Source organism: Coturnix japonica, chromosome 3 (assembly GCF_001577835.2).
Source record: "Coturnix japonica isolate 7356 chromosome 3, Coturnix japonica 2.1, whole genome shotgun sequence".
NCBI classification, from domain to species: domain Eukaryota; kingdom Metazoa; phylum Chordata; class Aves; order Galliformes; family Phasianidae; genus Coturnix; species Coturnix japonica.
This window is the reverse complement of record NC_029518.1, coordinates 34,415,354-34,434,978: the sequence shown is the minus strand read 5'-3', so window position 1 is coordinate 34,434,978 and position 19,625 is coordinate 34,415,354. Positions and strand designations below refer to the sequence as shown.

The 19,625-nt window shown below is 47.8% G+C and overlaps 1 long non-coding RNA gene across 4 annotated transcripts in view; it reads right to left on the bottom strand.

The window, feature by feature from the left end:
• Positions 1 to 13,827, bottom strand: part of LOC107311411 — a 40,994-nt gene extending 27,167 nt beyond the window's left edge. The window contains exons 1-2 of one of the 4 annotated variants that reach the window (XR_001554058.2): positions 13,691 to 13,827; positions 4 to 169 (exon numbers count right to left, since the gene is read on the bottom strand). This is a non-coding gene — a long non-coding RNA (uncharacterized LOC107311411). The remainder of the gene's footprint in view (positions 1 to 3; positions 170 to 13,690) is intronic. The other 3 variants (XR_004306620.1, XR_001554057.2, XR_004306622.1) reach the window with 3 other exon arrangements.
• Between the last annotated feature and the right edge of the window lie 5,798 nt (positions 13,828 to 19,625).

Sequence of the window (19,625 nt, the reverse complement as noted above, 5' to 3'; positions counted from 1 at the left end):
TACCTTATGAAAACTTCCCGAAATAGCACAGCAAACAGAAGCACTGCTTGTGTCTCCAGGGCCCATTAGAGCTTTGCTGTCCCCGGGATCACTCTGTTCCCTTTCTTCCTCCTCTGTACCTCAGAGCCTGGGCTGCACCTCCTCTGTAACACCACCAGCTTCTAACATGCTACAAGGAAGGAGGGAAAAAGCCTGCGTGAGAACCTCAAGGAGGCAGGGACTGGTCCACACCACTGTTTCCCATCATTTCCATGCAGCACTTTCACATGGGACACAGCTGCCACCACACCCAGAGCAGGGGCACCAGTGTCCCCCAGGCCAGGACCTGCACTTCCCTCTAGCTGTGGGGTTCTGCCCCAGTGGCCTCACCCACCATATTCTCCCGTGGCCCAGGAACTCTGCTGGAGGCCAATGGGAGAACTTGGGAAATCCTCTTGGAACAGGCTGCTGAGGGAGGTGGTGGGGCCACCACCTTGGAGGTGTTAAAGAAAAGGGTAGATGTGGTACTGAGGGATATGGTCTAGGGCAGCCACAGTGAGCGCATGGGCTGATGGTTGGGCTGGATGATCTTAGCGCTCTACCCAACCATTATGATTCTATGATTCTCAGGGCACTAGGGAAGGTGAACAGGCACGTGGGTTCTGCTCACACATAGCTTTATGAAGCACTGAATCCTTCATGAGACAGGTAAGCTGGCTGACATTTCTCAGCTGGCACTTGAAAATAAATTCAGCCAGAAGTTGTCTTCTGAAACCTGAGTGGAATAAACTGGTGTCATCGTGCCCCCACATCCTCCTCTCAAATCTTGCTCTGGAGGTTAACTCAGAGCTGCAGAAACTAAAGGTGTGAGAAACAAAGGATGCCCAGAAGGAAAAGAAGCTGCAGCTTCAGAGAGCGGCAACCATAAAGGACTAATGGAATAATGACACACTGGCTGCATCTAGTATTCTGGGAGCAGAAATGTGCTGATTCAGTAGTGGGGCTTCTGGAGTGATGGCAGCTGAGTGTGTGCTAAGCCTTTATCAACTGAACAGATATGTTGTTAGCAAGCTGTCACATCTCTAACTTGACTAGTGGTTTCTGAGGCATCCCATCCCTTCAGCTGTTTGCCACTGGCTCACACACCCTCAGGTAGAGATATTTTCCCTGCAGCAGAGCACTCCCCTCCTCCTCTCCAGCCCAGCTGGCTGTGCAGCATCACACTGCAGAAACCCTTATGCAGCACCAGGAGAAAACAGCTGGGGAAAGGTTGCTGTGTCACAAGCCCTCCTCCATGCAGACTATAGTCTGATACCATCAGTTCTCAGTATCTGGGGTACTGAGGGCAAACAAGCAAAAGAAAAAGAATATAACTATGAATAAGTAAGCCTGATGGAATGTTACGCTTTCATACCTTTTGGAAAACAAAAATGAAAATCAAGCTGAAGATGCAGTATGATGTTATAAACACAATAAAATCGTTGTGCAGCATCCTTCATAATGTCTCTGAAAGAGTTCTGCCTTTTTTTTAAAGCATAGCACTTTTAATCTGCAACCCAGATAAGGCACCCACAGATAATCAAGAGGTGACTGTGAAAAATCTTTTTTTGAACGACAGCTTTAAAAGTTCACGCATATTTCTTATGACAAATCCCCTAATTATCACTTCCATCAGCAGACTGCTAACACGTATTCCGGGCACCACTGAGCAGGAGGAAAAACCCAAGCAGGAAGCACCACAGGCTTAACACTGAGATAATAAAAAACCCAAATTCTAAGCAGCACTACAAAAGGCAAGCAGTCAGGTCAGACAACGATGGGATTTTTAACTTGACATCCAATCTACCTAATTCCGGCAGTGTTGTATAACAGAGTTTACAGAAGAGGCCCGAACACTCCTGTGCCACAACCTCAGGACAGCAGCAGCCAGGGAAGGAGCAGAGCAGCTCCTTCACAGCTCCCCATCAACCATGGACAGCAAAATTTGGCTTATGTTCACCTTGGCAGCTCTTGTGTGCCCAGAGACATACATGAACATGGCCCAGGAGGAAAAGCAAACAGCATTTTCCATCTCTCCCTGTAAGAAGTGGCCTGCTTCACGCACAGTGTGCAAGTAATGGCAATGGAAGCAGCTCCCCAGAAACAGAGCTGACTTGCAGAGACTGTTCAGGTTTCAGGAGCACTCAGTCTAGCCTGTCATTAACCCACAGCCACTCACAAAATTCAGATCTAGATCTGATGTAGACTTCAGATATACCTTGTATTGCAACACAGGGCTTGGCTCTATCCATTACAAAAACACGGATCTCCAAAACACAGTGTTCTGCTCAAGACTGGATTTCTGGCTCTTCCTTGAACACAGTTCATTTATTTACTTGCAGACTAGTCAGAGCATCTGTTTCACAAAGGGATGGAGAGGCCCATTCAAGATCAGTTATGATTCATCCCGACTCTTCTCTGCTTAAGGAAGAAGAAAACATCTCCTGGAACCCTCACCACCTTGTTATGTGCTGGTACCTCTCCTGCCTTGACTGCAGCTAACAGCAGTAAAGCCCACCTAGACATCCAACCCCCTCTTCATCACAGATCTGGTCCCGAACAGATCACAGCTGTTAGCACAAAGCTCTGCCAAGGCAGTTTCTCACTAGTAGAAGAGCCCAGTTTGGACACATGTCCCCAGATTGCATCTGCAAGGGAGAGGCCCAGGGGCAGCCATCCAACCAGCACAGCCTGAGCTCACCCCTGGCCGTGTGCCGGTGATTCACCAGGGCTGAAGCTGCTCTCTGGGGTTAGTCCCTTGCTCTGGCAGCTCTACCAACACTAGCCATAGGTGCCCACACAGAAATCCCAGTGGCCCATGGAGCATGGGAAGCACTGGAGATGGACACCAGCCAATAGGAGAACATGGAAGAGTCAGATTACAGAGGCAATGCTAAAAATGCTATTTTTGTCCCTGTGTTTCATAAGAGAGGCTCAAACCCAAGCATGGTGTTTTTTCCTCCTCCTTGAGTCACTGGGATCACTTTCAGTAAGCCATGTGTTAGCATCCACAAAGGCAGGGCAGCTTTTCAGCTCCTGCTTCTGGCAGGAGGGAGGGAGCAGAGCGAGTGCAGCAAGGCAGCGTGACAGCTGAAACTGTGCCTGAGGCACTAACTTTCCAGAGGTGCTGCCATCACTGCAGATGTTACCAAGCTGCTCTGGGCCAGTAAAACAATGATGGTGACTCAGGCCAGCCAGCTGACCCACACTCGCTTCTTGGGTGCCTTTGCGAGGAGCACAGCACAGAGCAGATACCAAGGGACCCCCGCACAGAAGCCCCCGTTTCCATGTTTTCAAGCACTGTCTGAAGCTGGTTCCATCACAAGGGCCTCCAAATACTCAAAAATTCCAAAGGTCTCAGCCTGCCAATGACCCAGTAAAGCAAATCATGATTTGGAAGCAAAATATTTACCCAGGAGAGTGGGTAAAAGTGCAGCAAGCTTTACGAAATACACTGCAAAACTCCATATGCAGATACCAAGTACCTGGAAAGCTCTCTAGTGTGCTTGTAACAAAGGCCTGTAGAAAAATCCTAAAATGGAGGAGCCTGCTAACCAAGCACCAGCAAGATTTTATAGACACCAAGTCAGGAAGGAAAGGCTGCTTCTTGCAGCAACTCATTTACTTTTCCTCTTCATGGCAATGCCTTTCTTGTTTTGGAGATCAGTTTGCTTTTGCCAGATGGAATCAAAGTCACCACTGTGAATTCAGCTTTTTTTTCTTGTTTCTTGGAAAGCACCAGTCAGTACCATGTCAAGAAAAACAAACAGAGAGGTTTGCTTAGGATCTATTTAAAGCACTTCAGCAGTGGTAGCTCCAATAACAACCCCAGGGCCAGCACTGATGCTTATGACAGAACTGGGGCTACTGTGTACAAGAAGGGCAAGAACATAGTGTGAAAGCCCACCAGACGGCATGTTCTCCACAAAGTCGGTCTTTACATTTTCCTCTTTTGCTGAAGAGGTCAAAGTTAGGGTCAGAAAACTTGGTGTGAGATAAATGTTTCAGAAAAGGTCAGATCCAAATGGAAAATGTTCAGAAGCCAAGGAAAAGAAGCAGCCTACCTAGAAAAAAGTAAAAAAATCCCTGTGAGAAGACCAAGCTGGCTTTGCTCCATTCACTGAGCAGGCATGGAAACAGTCCCAACATGGTGCAGAGGATGCCTAGGCTGAAAAGCTCAGATTTGGCATTGCACAGTCCAAGCAGGAGGGTGCAGCTCAAGCATCCAGAGGGCACCTACTTGCAGTCAGTGGGCATATAGGAGAAGCCCTGAAGCTCAACTTCTGCAAACTAGCACAAGATCCACCGACACTGTCCTCAGCACTGTGGTCAAAAACCAGCCAGGTGGTCATGATAAGCCTGGGGCCTGTTGAAGGCTCTGTCCCACCTGCATGTACCCTGGCTAGAAAGCACACGTAACCACACACCTGAGAGCCCTGCCCCAGCAAGTGCTGGTAACACCTCAACAAGATCATCAGGAGGCTAACATCATCCATAAAACACTAATGCTCTCTGTGTGGAGCATTATTAAATAGCTGCAGAGCAAAGCCAACAGCATGTTACTTTTATTAGTATAGGGTATTCTGCTAGTATCTACTCTCAGGTACTGGTAAGAGCTGTGCTTAAAACAGGGTATTTGCTACCACCTCAGCCTGCTGCAGAAATGCTGAGCATCGCTCTAAAAGAATCTCAGATACAGCTCCTCCGTGGGGAATCTGGTGCTGTCCCACTCACAAGCATGCATGCCTGTGCTCACCTCTTTCCTCTGCGGCTCTTTCCTCTAAAAGAGACATTCATAACCCTGAGCTCCTTAGCAGCGGACCTAATCCAGCAAGTATCCAAGACATTCAGGAAAAGAGAATTTCATAGCATTGGAATTTTTCCATGCCAGCACTTTTTCATCTTAAGATAAATGGCTTTTACTTGCAGGGCTAAAGGCTCTATTATTTTCAAAATACTTCTCAGCTTCAAAGTGGCAATGGAAATTGGCTGTGCACCTGGATGGCTGATCCAGCCTGGATTCAGACAAACAGCAAAAGGAGCCTTTCTTCTCTGCAGTAGTGAGCAGTAGTTTGCCGGGCCGCAGACAAGCAGGCATGAGAGCTGGTGTACAAAGGCCAGCACATAGTCAATCACAGGGTGCACAAGCAGGGCTTAAATAAATGGCAGGAGAGGAGGAAGTGGGGAGGAAGCACCCTGCCTGGGAGGGCTGGGAACTGCGTTTGTATTCCCACACAGGCCTTCATGTTTGCATGCCAAGCAACTTGCCCATGGACCATCCAAGAGCAGAGAGCAGCCTCAAGGCTCTGCAGGGACTGATGGGGCCGACTGGTGTTGCCTGGGAAGTCCTAAGGGTGCCTGGATCTACCCATGCCTTCCCCAGTCTGTTGCTGTGGTACACAGCAGGAGGAGCCAGCAGGCCTGTGCCAGGCAGACAGGTTTCTACCAGATGGATTAGCACAGAGTTCTGCTTTGGTGACCCCCTTCCAGAAGCAGGCTGTGCTCCCGGGGCACTCTGTTCCCCACCTCTGTCATTCCAGGCCCTTTGGCCGCTGCCAGCCACACCGCTTGCAGGAGCTCTTGCGCAATGCCTGGCCACGCTACACTTGACCCCAGCTGGGGTTGTTGCTCTCGCTTTCGAGAGCCATGGTCATAAAAAGAGAAGGGATTTGCTGGCCAGGGAGCAGCCCGGCCTCGCTGACGCAGCGCAGGCTCCCGAGGTCAATGGTTGCAGCTCCGTGCCGGGGGAGGACACGCAATGCCTAATGTGGAAATGTTTGTATTTGGAGCAATATATAGTTACATCCAGCCACTAGCAGCTGCACAGGCTGTTTACTGTAGCACACTGTCCCAGGCTTATTAGATCCATGCCTGACAGGGAACAGACTCAGCAGAGAATGACTGTGAAGCTGGACATTGTAGTTCTATCTTTGCCAAGATCCCAACAATGCTTTTCCTGATAAGTCTGGCACAGAAATAATCATTTAAAGAGCTGAAAAACATAACATCCACAGCCTATCCCTTCAGCCAGAAGGGGAGTTGTACACGGCTCACAACCTAATCTTCCACAGCCCCAGTGCTTCCCTCCTTTCACAAACAGCTGGCAATTCATTTCCTGAAGGCCTACTTGTAAGCACTCAACAGGGACACAGCACCTCCACGGCTACACTTGGCTGCCTGCACACATTCTGCACACACGGTGCCACCTTCTGCACAAGACCCCATTCAGGAGTGCCTGAGCCCCAGAAAGGCTTTTTCCCCCCCCCACCCTCAGCATACACAGAGACCCTCACAATGGGAGGACTGGCTGCAACATCACAGCATGCATCCATGCAGCACTCCATAATCCAGCTGCTAAGTTAAAAAACATAAGCAGTACTCATTAGCTGTTTTCCAGGGACCCAGAGAACACTATCTTCTTGGCTAGGAGAACTCAACATCAACACTGGGAACCACAAAGCTCTGCTGGTTCACGTTGTTCCTGACCTTGGCTAGCAGATAAAGCTGTGCAGTCTGCTTTTGTTTTTCAGGTACCAGGTGTTGTTGAAGGTCAGTGCTGAGGAAAGGGTTCTCCCACAGTCAGTAGAAGGTTACAGAGATTTTTTTTATGCAACATAAGCTTGTCGATGATTAACAATTTTCTTTCAGTTAACTGCAAAGTTAATAGTTATTCAAAGTGCTCTATTGTAATGGGAGTGGAGATGGGGAGACTGCATTAACCATTAATCTTGGGCTGCACTAGAAAAATTAAAATGGGCTATGGCACATAAGTATGATTAATTCTGCTTGCAAAGGGAGAAGGTGTTGGTGTGTGCCTCAGACAGGAGTGTTCCCTCCTGACAGCAGACTGCCAGGCACAGGTGAGGATGTGCCACTGGGCAGGCTGCCCTCCACGTGCAGTGCTGTGCTTTCAGCTGCCTGCCAGCTGAAACAATCTTCTCTGATTCAAAATTCACACTGTTAATCCTCATTTCTCTCCAAGATCTCTAAGCTTTGAAAGAGTGGGTGAGGGTTATTTTCATTTTTTTTTTTTGTTTGCTTTTTTAAGTTACAAAATGGAAAACAGAGAAAGAAAAGACAAACTGCATGACTTGAGACTGTGAAAGGGAGCTGCTGACAGGGAAGCAGCTCCCCACTTGTACCACTTCAGTGTGTAGGTCTGGGGAGAAGAAAGGATCATTTCCCAAAAAGCTGGGTCTCTGTAAAGCCCCTCTTGCTTTGGCCCCACTGCTGTGCACTTCCCTACTACCCAGGGCTCACTAGCACCCTCTACCCTCAACCCTGTGCCAAAATTGCATTTCCAGAACACCACAGTCTTGCTGATATACACCACCCCACTGCAGCGGGCACAGAGGCTCATGGAGTTTGATGCCATCAGGTTTATTTTCTGCTCACCAGCACACCTTCAGAGACTAAGGAAAGTATCAGAGACAAGCTCAAAAGGCATGCTTTGTACTCCCTGTCCCCCACTGCAGGGATGTTTGGCTCTGAGTTTTGATTTCTGCCATGGGAGGAACAGAAGACAGCTGCAAGAGCTGAGGCTGGATTTATCTTCCTCTTTTCTCCTTCCCACTCCCCAGCCCCCACACCAGCTTGCCAAAAGCCCCCTTCCTGCTCCTGCCAGGAACTTTGACCCCAGCCACACTGCAGGCCTGAATGACTGGATTCCTGAGGATGAATCACAGCCCTTTGGAAGCCAAATCCCTCCTCCAGCTCAGCTGTACCTACGCATGCCTGCACGGTTGTTTTTCTTCAGAGTCAGAGTTTCCTTGTCCCAGTCAGAAGTGGAAGTGTTAAGCTATTGTGAGTGGCTGCTTGTTTTTATGAATACTCTCAGCATTGGGTGTTTCTGTGAAACATGCTAAGACTCCAGCTGTTTAAGTCATCACGCATTTGCCAATGTTTTCTGCATTCATTTGAAGGCAATCCCAATGTAATGTGTTCCTTATAAAAGAAAAGGGCCAGCACACAAGAAAATGCTTCTCTTCCTGCTCACAATCCTCTTCACAATGTACCCATAGACAGATGTGCCGCCAGAGAGGTGCAGCACTGCAACCTAACAGTGCCACCAGAGAGGTGCACACCACTTTCTCCAGTAGCCACAAAGCACAGTAAGAGCAAGGCCTGCTACTGCAGCCCATGCCCAGCAGTAGGAATGGTGTGCACCAGGCATCCTCCCAAAACACAGGAAGGAAAGGGAAAGGTTGACAGGGCAGGAGGGAGTGTCCCACCTTGCCCCATTCAAAGAAAAACAGGTAATAGCAGCCTGCAAAAGCCAGGGCTGCAGGAACAGCCTGAGTATATTTGCCTTTGAGAAAGAGTTAAGAAAAACGAAATCATAAAGATATATGTTATGGCATATCTATAATGACACTGTAACTGCTAGGCTTCAGGGAACAGTTGATCTACAACTTGGCTGCCCTACCCCAAGATAACATAGCAGAAGTCAATGGGTTCCATTCTTCCACACACCTCCACACACACCCCAGCCCCAAACACCTTCCTGCACAGCCATCAGCAAAGACTGACCCCACAAAGGTCTTCAGGAGATAAGTCTTTCATACTGGTGCATGTTCACAGGCCAAGAAGTACCCCATCTGGAGACACATCACTACTGGGTGCAACGCAACAGCAGCACAGCATACTGCATCACACCCATGGGACCCCGTGACAGCGTTCAGCCCAGCCAGTGGGACCAAATTGTAACAGGGCCCTATAAAAACTATGTTCCCACATGAAAAGTTCCAGCAAGAACCAAACATCTGGGAGAAAGCACATTCTGGAGGAGACTAGAAACAGAAGCAGGCTTAAATGAGCCAAATCCCATCTGGCTGATGGCAGAAGCAAGGGTCCAGGCTGCTTTCTTGGAGAAGCAGCTGTAGCACTTCCTCTGCATGCATGCAGAAAGCACCTGGACATGGTATCTGAATGGGCAATATGTAAGACCATGCCACAACCAGGAGAAAACAAGAAGTGTTACAGCTCCAAAAGCAAGTATGTTGTGAGTTATGGCAAAGTCACACTGAGGCTGAGGCACTGACCCCAGTCTGAACCATTAACTATCCTGCAGCTGTATCTGACAAAGCCCAGTCATGCTGCATTTGCATCTCTTCCCCGCTTCCCAGTCCTGCCACTTCCATTTACTGGCAGAAGTTGTAGGAGAAGCCATAAATTTACTGGAAATGAAGGTACAGCAGTAATAACAAGTTACTGTGCACAAAACAGCTGCATGCAAAACTTCCCTCCAGCTCCCACATGCTGAGCAAAGCACCCCCCACCCCCATATCAGGAGGTATCCATGCATACATGAAATTTATTTTCTCACCCTATGGCATGCAGCTGCTTCTGCCCAGGTCTCTCCCATAGCCTCCAGCCTCCCCAAAATGGCTTTCTCTTCCCTGTTCCCTCTACAATCTGCAGTCTCACATTAAGATGCAGTCAGCTACCATGCACCAAGCCCCATCCCCACACAGTCCAAATCCCAGAACTAGTGGGCTGCTGGGGTGAGAAAACAAGGATCTCCTTGCACACAGGGCCACATGTCCCCACAGCAGCCCAAAGGCAGCTACCTGCTTGCTCTGAGGCCCCAGTACCACTCACTGCACCTGCTCTGCGGTGTTATCAGCCTTTCAGGCTGCAGAACTGGCAGTCTACTAATAGCATGAGTCACGCAGAAAGTCTCATATCCTTCTCCAGTTCAAAGCATTTCCTAGAACTGCACTGAGAGGCCTTGAAGACTCGACTGTTTACTGAAATTAAAAATTCCCCTCCTGCTCTTGCACAGCACTGCCTGAAACATGTCTGTGTTTTGCTTTATCTCATGTCTAAAATCTCAGCAGAAAATAGGTAGCGATGAGAGAGGAAATGGGAAAAGAGGAGCTGCAGCAACCAGAAAGCTTACCTATTATTATACAAAATACAGAGTCAGGAGACAGACAGTCTCCTGTTTCACATACCCTGCATGGACAAGCAGACTGCCAAGACCAGGCAGGGCAAGGCAGGGCAAGTGCATTCAGTCCACTGAGGATGAGGAGCAGAACACACTGGCATCATCTGACCTCAGAACCATGACAAAAGAGAGAGCTGACACAAACATCTCCCAAATTTTGGACTCCACATCCCAAGTGGGACACATCTCCCCCACAGAAGGAGAGCAGAGCAAACAGGTGACAGCAGCTTGCAGGGGCACCAAGGAGCCAGGCAGGCACATCCCCTGTGGCCAGGTGCATCTCCATCACTGACCCAGAGAGAGGCACGGGGTTCACACTCTCTGTCACCAGGCTTATCTGCTGGCTGATTACACCAAAAAGCCCTTACGCTGAGCTCTATTAAAATGCCAGTGCATGCAGTCAAGGCCACTGAAATATTTCCAATGCCTCAGAAAAGCTTGACAAATTGTGATTTTTCACATAAGCTCTGACCCTGCAGAATAGACAAACAGCAGTTCCCCACAGCAAGGATCATTTCTGGAGCTGCTGACAACCCACTGCTTTCTCACTGCTGCCCAACTCTTGATTGCAGTTTGAGATAACCCTTTTATCAACTGAAATTTAAGCCTGAAGCTGTCCAGAAGACAGCCCCTCAGCTTCTTGTCAGCCATGACTGCTGCAGCACAGGCTGGTACCAGGGGCAGGAGGACTGGCAGGCTATGATCCCATCAGCCCACGTGAGTTCTGTGCAGTAGCAGCCTCAACCAGTCCAGGCCAACACACAGTGGCAGGCAGCCTCTCCAGTTTCTCTGAAGTTCACCTATATTTGCTCTTGTTGTTAGTTCCTAATCAGAAACAAAACAGCAGACACACCGTTCAGTCAGTTTTGGTGTTGCACAACTGAGAGAAAATAGGAAAGTACCCACAGGAACTGAGCCAAGTCAATAATGGAGATGGATTAAGCAATACATGCACCTGGCTGTCAGAAGTGCAAGATTCTCTCTCTTTAGTAATTACAGAGCAATTATGATGTTAACAGCAACTCCAATAAGAACATATATTTCACAATACAATTCTGTTCACAATCCATCAGGAATAGTCATACCAAGGAGATACAGCTCTGAAACAGAACTGTCCTCGTCCCTGCAGGCATAATCCTCTAAATGCCAGTCTTTGGTGGGGTGGGATCTTGCAATAAGTCATAATTAAGTGATTATTTATTAACAGAATGTAATTGAAGCTGTACTTCAGCATGACTTTAAAAAAAAACACCTATTTTCAAGTTAGGTAATGAAAACCAAAATAAGATGGAGCACTTGGATTCTGAGTTTATGAAAGCGCAGTAAGCCTGTCATTCTGCAAAACCAAAACCAGATTAAAGCTGGATTTCAATGCATCTGAACACATCAAAGTCTTTTCTGGATGATCAGGATGAAAAACTTTGTATTCCATGCCTCCTTATAGTGGTAAAATTCGGATGATCTCTGTTTATCTCCATCCAAATAGTAAACAAGGCATTAACCACTATAAGGTCCAGAACAGATTCATGCCCAAGTTTCAGATAATAAACTAAACTCAGGTCTGCTCTAGTTCACAACATCTTACTGCACTGGTTTCTACCTTTGCTTCCAAATGTGGATTTCATGTCTGATCTAAGATGGTTTGCCTTGTTCTACATGCCATGCAGCAGTGTGAAGCAGAGGTCTTTGGTGGCACTGGCCTACCATTGCTCACAGGCAAGAGCATTGGTTGCCTCATCAGCTCTTGCCTACAGGGACCAGAGGTTATTGAGCAAGTGACTTGGGATGGCTGCTTCCACCCTGTACCAGGATGCCCCATATGGCAGCAGGGCACATCTGTCACAATGAACTGAGCTTCCAGTCACTGTAGACCCACACTCAGACAAAAAGCCTTTCCACAGCCATATGCCCACTCAGGAGGCAATGTTTTAGTACTAACAGCCCACTTCCCCGTTTCACTGTGGACAAGCTCATCCTCATCCACACAGCCACAAAAGAAAGGGCAACCCAGTCCACACAGCCACGAACAAATCATTCAGACCTGTGGGAGGAGAGGAGATCACACAGAACACGGACCATGCTCAGTAAAACAAGGTTGCCTGTGTGCATAAAAGCCACTAATCGTCTTCTCAAAGGAACTTCCTGGGCAAGAACAAGCAGTCAGGAAGCCTTCCATCAAGCCTAGCATTAATCTCCTCACTATCTCTTTCTTATCTCCTTTCAGGCTTTATTTCATTCAAGTATTGAAACCTGTTGTGGTTTACTTTCATAAAAGCAGAGTCAGGCACTCAGTGTTTTCAGGCAGCAGGGATGCTTTACTATCTCTTGCTGCATCTACAGCAGGGTTGAAAAGGTGCTATTGTGGTTTGACAACTAAGGTGATACATGATTCTATCGAGAGGTATCCAAATTTCTAAGTGCTCTATGAGGATTAAATAATTAATTATCAGAACCTCTAGCATAAAGACAGACAGAGATTAACCCCATTCTCCAGACAAGAAGAGCATTTTTGTAACAAGACAAGGTAATAAGAGCTACTGAACCTAAACACAATCACTGTGAAAGCCAAAGATTTGCTTGTTTCAGGCAGCATTTCCATCCCCCAGTGCAGTTAATGCCCTAATGAACTGGTAGAGACTGGGTCTCAGGTTTCTGAGAACATGCAAGCAGAGTGACCTGTCATTTCAGTACACTCAGCTGAGCAGCATTCAGAGGGCCCAGAAAGCAGCAGAGGGAAACACAAAGTGGGCATGGGAAGCCCACGCTTCTGTCTGATTTAATCTTTATCTCCTGTGAACACTAATCATCACTAAGGACTCCTACACGGGATAGCTTCCAGCAACTAGAAGCAAGGCAGTGGTTACAAATACATATATATATATATATATATTTGGTATTTGGTGCGTTGTACTTTATATATATATATATATATATGTATATATATATATATATATTCAGAGACACACACAGAATCACCATCACCAATCTTCATAAACTTAACAATGGCCTCAGAACCCCGTTAGCTTTTCTGTTATGTCATCTTTTTGTTATGCTATATCTATACTTAGGTTATATCTCTGGGACAAGAATGACATCCCTTATGCGTTTCTCTGATGTGTTTCTGAGATTAGAGACACCAAGTTGAAATAACTCAAGCCTCTCCAAGAGGAGTATGCTACATTTCTGCACTTTATGATGGGCCCTTGCCAGTGAGAAGCTTTAAAAGCAGTGAACTAGAAAGGAAAACAATTAATCACCTTTAAATGGCAACATTTCAGCGCATTTCATATCCTGCACTGTTCCCTTAGAAGGAGCCACTTATTATAAGGTTATCAGCACAACAGATCAAACCAAGCATGCTGACATGGTGGAGAGCTCAGGAACAAGACAACACCTGCACCACTTCATTTTGAAAGACCTCCAGGCAGAGGCTGTGCTGGCTGAAGCACACTGGGCACTGTTGGGCTGCCCTGGTCACTGCTCTGTTCAGAAGCAAATCCAGATTCCCCTACATACCTCACTCCTTTGCAGAGGATCCCAGTAGAGGTATCTCCCAGCTCTGGGAGACTGATGCACAACCCACCCACCCTAGCTGCAGTGTCCCCACAAAAGCCTCAGTCATATACCCTACAGAGGCCTCAAAGACCCTAATTTAGGTGCCTTATACCTAACACTCATTTATTCAAAGACTGGAGAAGGAAGTAAGAAAATTAACATTCATACCTGTAAGCAGTGAGCAGTCCCTCCACATAGCACCACCCCCAGCAAAGAGCTTGCCTTGCCCATTGGCCTCTTTTATAGACAAATTAAGAAAACAAGGTGCAGCTGCCCTGACGATGTCTCCACATCACCTGTTTGAGCCTCACATCTGCTACCTGCCCAGGCCAATGTTCACTCATCTTGATTTGATGGCCAAGACAGGGCTCTGGGGGTGACCAGCAAGCCTTTAGGGTCACAAGGGGAGAACACTTCTTTCAAGGGAGAGCAGAGCACAGAATATCAGTCAGAGCTCTTCAGGAGACATGAACCTCTGCTACCACTGCTGCCATTGCTGCCATGCCATGCCATGACAGCGCCCCATCCAGCTGCAGTCAGGGGACACTGCAGATCAGCTCTGCAGGGCACTAAGGCCATTTCTGCCAAGTGAAAGCCATTCAATTCTTCACACAGCATTTAAAGACAGTATTCGTCTTGTCATATCTTGCAGCAGTTTCTTGGTGGCAGGTTGCCGAGGATGATGCTGGGATGTTTATTTCACCCTTTTGTTAGAGCGGATGACAGGTTTTTGGACGAGCCCACTGTGGTTTGTAGGAACAGAAAGGAAAAAACAAGTTGGTCCAAAGAAGAGGGAAAGATACACAGGCTGAGAACATTTCTGAGACACCTGGACTCACACCAGGAAGGATTTGCTCCTTTGTGTGAGCACAGCTCCCATCATCAATTGCTTTGACACCGTTGCCTCCCACTTTGACAGCATTGGCTTGCACACCAATTTGATCTGCAACCTCTGTGCATGCAGCTGCCTGGAAATCTGTCTTCATATTATGATGCAAACTGCCAGAACTAAGCTTTTTTTCCACTTGCTTGTTTTCTTTTAATATGATAGCATTGCTCAATGGAAGTTGTGGGGGTTTGGGCTGACCTGGGTGTCTTCTGTTGAAAGAAGAAAGAGGTATCCAGTGGCACTGATGAAATCTGCGTTGGAGCAAACTCAAGCATTGACAGAGTAGGGCTGATGTCTCCTGGCACTGTGTGGGCCTGAGAACACAGAGCTTATTTACAGTGCGGTATCACTGTTGTACTGGCCCCAAAATGTATTGTCTTCCCTCTTCTTTCTCGTCTTCTTCCCCACAGCATGGAGCCCATGTCAGCCTACTACATTCAGTGCTTGTCATTCCCCTTCCTGCCACCTCCCTGGTTTCAGAACAAGGGCTCACAAAGGTGTGGGCTGCATTGCCTGCACTTGTGAGCCCTCTAAGACTGAGCTCTGGTGCACAAAGTCATGCATTTCCATCTGGACCAGTAAGCTGCTCCAACGTGCAGAGGTGCTCACACAGTGCAAGGAGATACAGGAACTGGGGAGAAGGCAAGAATATCCTTCAAGGCTGCAGTGGAGTTTTAGACAAGTTTGACTGGAGCCCCATCAAGGCAGAAGATGCTCTGCCCCCACTGCAGAGTGCTCAGCCTTGCAAAGACTTCTGAAGTGTACTTAGTTTCCAGTCAAACCCATTCTGCCACATTTGCAAGAACTGTAAAAATACTGTTTTGATTCAGCTAAAGTGATTCTCTGTGCTTTTACTCTGCAGCCAGAAGGCAGTAGGTCCTGAAGGTATCAGGGGAAGCTGGGATGGAGGAAATGGCAGTGTGGAAAAGAAGTGAGGCTTCAGTAGTAAAGAGACAGAAGATGACTGAAGGCCAGATGGATGTGGGGACTAAGAAATGAGCTGAAGCTGCAAAGTGGTAGAGGAAGCCATGGGGGATATTGTGGAGAAACTAGGATTGTTTCAGTGTAGTTGTAGAGGATAGAGGACACGAGTCCGTAGCAAACTGGGCTTTTGAAATTCTGTAATTCATGGAACAAAATACTTTTGAAATCTAGGCATGCCATATTCTAAACTATGCCAATTCTCTGGATGAATCCAGCTTCTTCCCACCATTGTGTAAATGAGATTTATCATGTAAACTCAGCTCTCCACTTAAAACAACCAGTTCCTGCCTCTGATCAAGAGGCCAAACCACAGATCCAAAATACCTGAAATCTGAGGAAACTGAAATCTGCAACTGGGGCCTCCCATAAAGAACGCAAACATATGCATTTCAGCCAGCCAGCTGCAGACACAGTACAAAGATGATTTCCCAAGGCAGCATGCAGCCCAGCTGGCAGCAGGATGCACGTACGGTCCCTCTCTCATGTTCCACATCAAACCCATGGTGTGTGCCCTGGACTTTGTGCACCTGAGTAGCTCATTTACTGCACTCTGTTCCCCATCACAGTGTGAGCTGCCAGGCCAAGTGTCTGCCAACAGCAGAAGCAGGCTGTGCATGGGACAAGGCTGCGGGGCAAGGTGGGGAGGGCAGCCTGCTGCTGGAAAACCTGCCAGAGGAGCTGCTCAAGATCTGCCTCAACTCATTGGCATCACAGGGCTGCCATCCCTGGTGTTCTGAGTGTTGATCTCCTTCCCAGTAAAGCCAAGAAAAAAAATGAGCTTCTTTTAGCTCCCAGGGCAACACAACAGCTCTGGGTGATTTTGCAATATAGCATCAATGGGAAAAAACCTTGGCATGGCTGCAAACAGCCGCAAAGAGACAATTTCCTGGTTTCTGCGGTGCACGGAGGGTGTGAGCAGGTGTGAATGGCTGCAGGGTTTGGAGTGCATTGCGAACCCTGCAGTGAAGAGCTGTGCAGCATACAGGGCTGGTGAGACCTGCACCTCAACCTCTTCATCCCAGTGCTGGCTTCTTCACCTCATGAAGTGGTACTGGCCCTTAACCTCAAGACCACATAGGGACTAGAGGGACAATTTCCCAGGCACAAGGCAGGGAGGATGGGGAGCCTGGGCAGTCCCAAATGGCGTTCTGTGGGCACTGGGTGTGTGCTGTGCTTGGGTCCTTGGTGGGGCCTGTGGTCAGGGCTTAACCAATGTGACCTCAGGCTGTGGGCAGCTTTGTGTGGGGAAAATGTTTTCTGGGATGAGCCCGTAGTGATTCCTAAGGATTCCTGTCCAAAAGGCTGCTGGCTGCTATCAGTCTCAAGCTCTGCCTCCACTGTAGTGCCTTCAGGCAGATCACAGCAAATTTACTGCACTTTTCAAACGCTATTTCCTCAAGTGCAGCGAGCTGTCTGCAGAGAGAGACTGACAGCTCCTCTGCTTTTTCTTCTGTGTACCAATCAATTTGCAGAGTGAGAAAGATGAGATCTTAAATATGGACGATTAACGACCTTGCTAATTATGTACACTAAGCGCCTCAATTAGAGAAGTGCCTAGGGGGGCCTCTGTGAGCTTCACTGAGTTCCATGGGACGCTGATCCTGCCCCAGACACACAAGCGTGCTCACCCCCAGGGTTTGGTCCCACCCTGTAGTTCTGAGCACTGTTTTCCCTTTTCCCTTACATAAAATGGCAAAACTGAGATTCACATGCTTGACCTGAAGGTGACAGGCATAAAGAGAGGATTCTCTGAGTGCGAGCAGGGGGAAACGGCAAATCATCCCATTCTTTGCGAGCAAAGGTTAAGCTGAGGTGACATGATAGCCTGGATATTGCCGGCAGAGGATCTACAGTTAAAATGAATGGAATTACAGCAAATTTGGAAATATCAGCTGACAGAAATAGCATGCAAAGGAATAGGGCTTTAGTGCAAGAGGATATTGGGAAGATGTTTGAAGACAAGGAGGAAACAAAATATTAATGAATCAGCACCGACCAGCAACAAAGAAATCCATTATTTATAGGGAAGATAAATAATTATACGTGCAAGGTCAAAGACGACACTTGCGAGTTTCTTAAGAGACACGAGAGTAGAGAGTAATTGACTGTCTAGACATGGTCTCGGCTCAAAGGCTGAAATGGTATGATTCAGCTGAGCGGGAACAGCTTGGTCATGTTGGCTCAAGGGCTGTTCATGGTGGGAGCTCAAAGTGTACGTGAAGGAGGTGGGTTTCAGTGGTAGCATGCACCATACTGCAGACAGCCTGGAAGCTTGAGGTCTGAAACACTTCTGAAGGCACCAGGCAGGCTCCCACACCAAAGACTGGGCTTAGTTTCAGAAAACTTTGGGCAAGCTACACTTGCTGTCTGGATTTGCTTTGATTTTCTAATAAGTTCTGCTTTATCAGGTACATTCCTGTGCTTGACACGGCATGCTGCAGTCTGACCAGCAGCAAGGCTAGAACTGAGCGCCCCAGGAAGGCACTGGGAGCCAGCCTCACTGGGTCTTTCCAGTCAGAGATTTGTTCCTCACCAACCCAGAAAGACCCAGCAGAGATGAGGCACGTGGCTATGGGAGCTGGGGAAGTGACACAGCTCTGCGGTCAATGCGCAGCTTGCATGGGGAGGATGGATACTCTGACTCACCTGACAGAGGCTGGCAGAAGATGAAGCTGCCCTGAATTGGAGAGTCTGGGGCTTTGTTGGCACAAGTACACTTAAGCATTCAGAAGCACACAAAGAGGCTCAAGAGCAAATCACGGCCCCTCAGAGAGCAGAAGAGATGCCTTTCTTCTGACAAGCTGATGTGCTAATGTTGCTTAAAATCACTTGATTATCAATACCTTCAGCAGAACTGCTGCTGTTGCTGGAGATGCTGAAGTAGCCATCCCCCTCTCCACCATGCAGAAGGACAAGGCCCACCTCCAAGGCCTCGAGTCAAGATAACACTTTGTTCCAGCACTAGGACATCTCTTCCTTCCCCTTTGCACACTCTCCCACAGGCACATTGAGCAAACAACAAAAACCCCTTGCTCGGGCCATTCCTCTCTGTGCTAAGATTCTTTAAAAAGAAACACACACACAAAAAGGGAACCCAAGTCCCCACATTTCTTCAGGAAGCTTTGACGGGTGTTTTCCTTTCAGTTGGGCATACATGATTTTGTGGAACTGGAGGGCATTGCCCCACTGAGGAAAACATTTCCTTTAAAGCCAGAGGCCACATGGTCATTACAGTTCTCACAGTTATGAAATACTGCTGCTGAGGAGAGAAGATGAGAGGGAAAAAATGATTGCCAAGAATGAAAATCAAGTAGGCATTGGCAGTCTGGGTAAAAGTCTGTTATCAGTGATGGTGTGCCAGTATGTTAGCCTCACAATGACTGCATGGATTTTATTCACTCACAATGACCTGAGATACTGAAGGTGATTTGCCTGACATTTAGAAGTGGGTCAAATACTCATAGCTAACCTATATGAGACACTCCAGGAGAAGGGAGCTGCCTCTGAGATAGAGCTTTTGCGGCGCTGCTTACTGGTGGGAGTTATTGGACAGTCATAAAGCATTTCCTGACCCTACAGCCTCCAAACCCTCTGACATTGCTCAGCATCCTGCTGCATGCACAGAGAGCTTGTGACAGCATGTGCCTCTTTGTGCATGGCCATGGAACTCAGCTTAGCTCTCAGGTTAGCCACGGGAAAGACAAAGGAAGGCACAGGAATCAGATAAGCCACACTATATACAGAGAGAGAAGGAGTCTGGGGATGCCATGAGCACTCAGATATCACTGCAAGCAATTTGTAGCCAGGCTGATGGGTGTGGTTAGAGGACTCGGCGCAGAATTAATGCTGTGCTGGAAATGGATGGAGAAATCAGGACTGTGGATCTCCTGCTGTGAGCCCTGCTGCGAAGCAGCTTGCGAGATGCTGTTATGACAAGCACAGTCTATTGGCCATCACTACCAACCTTTCACACAGCTCATTAGAGAAAGGTCATGGGTTATTTTTACTTTAATTCCCAAGGATGTACTTGGTTTGCTTCACACACTTCCACACAGCATCGCAATCTACACACCCAGATCCCCCCGCTCTTATAAACACATCCATACACAGCCTCTATTTGTTCCTGCTCTTTTCTTGTAAAGCAAAACACTAAGCCATAAAACGCCTTTTCGAACTCCAGCTGTGACACTTTATGGAAGCATTTGAGAACTATTACTTTCAGTGAATGCA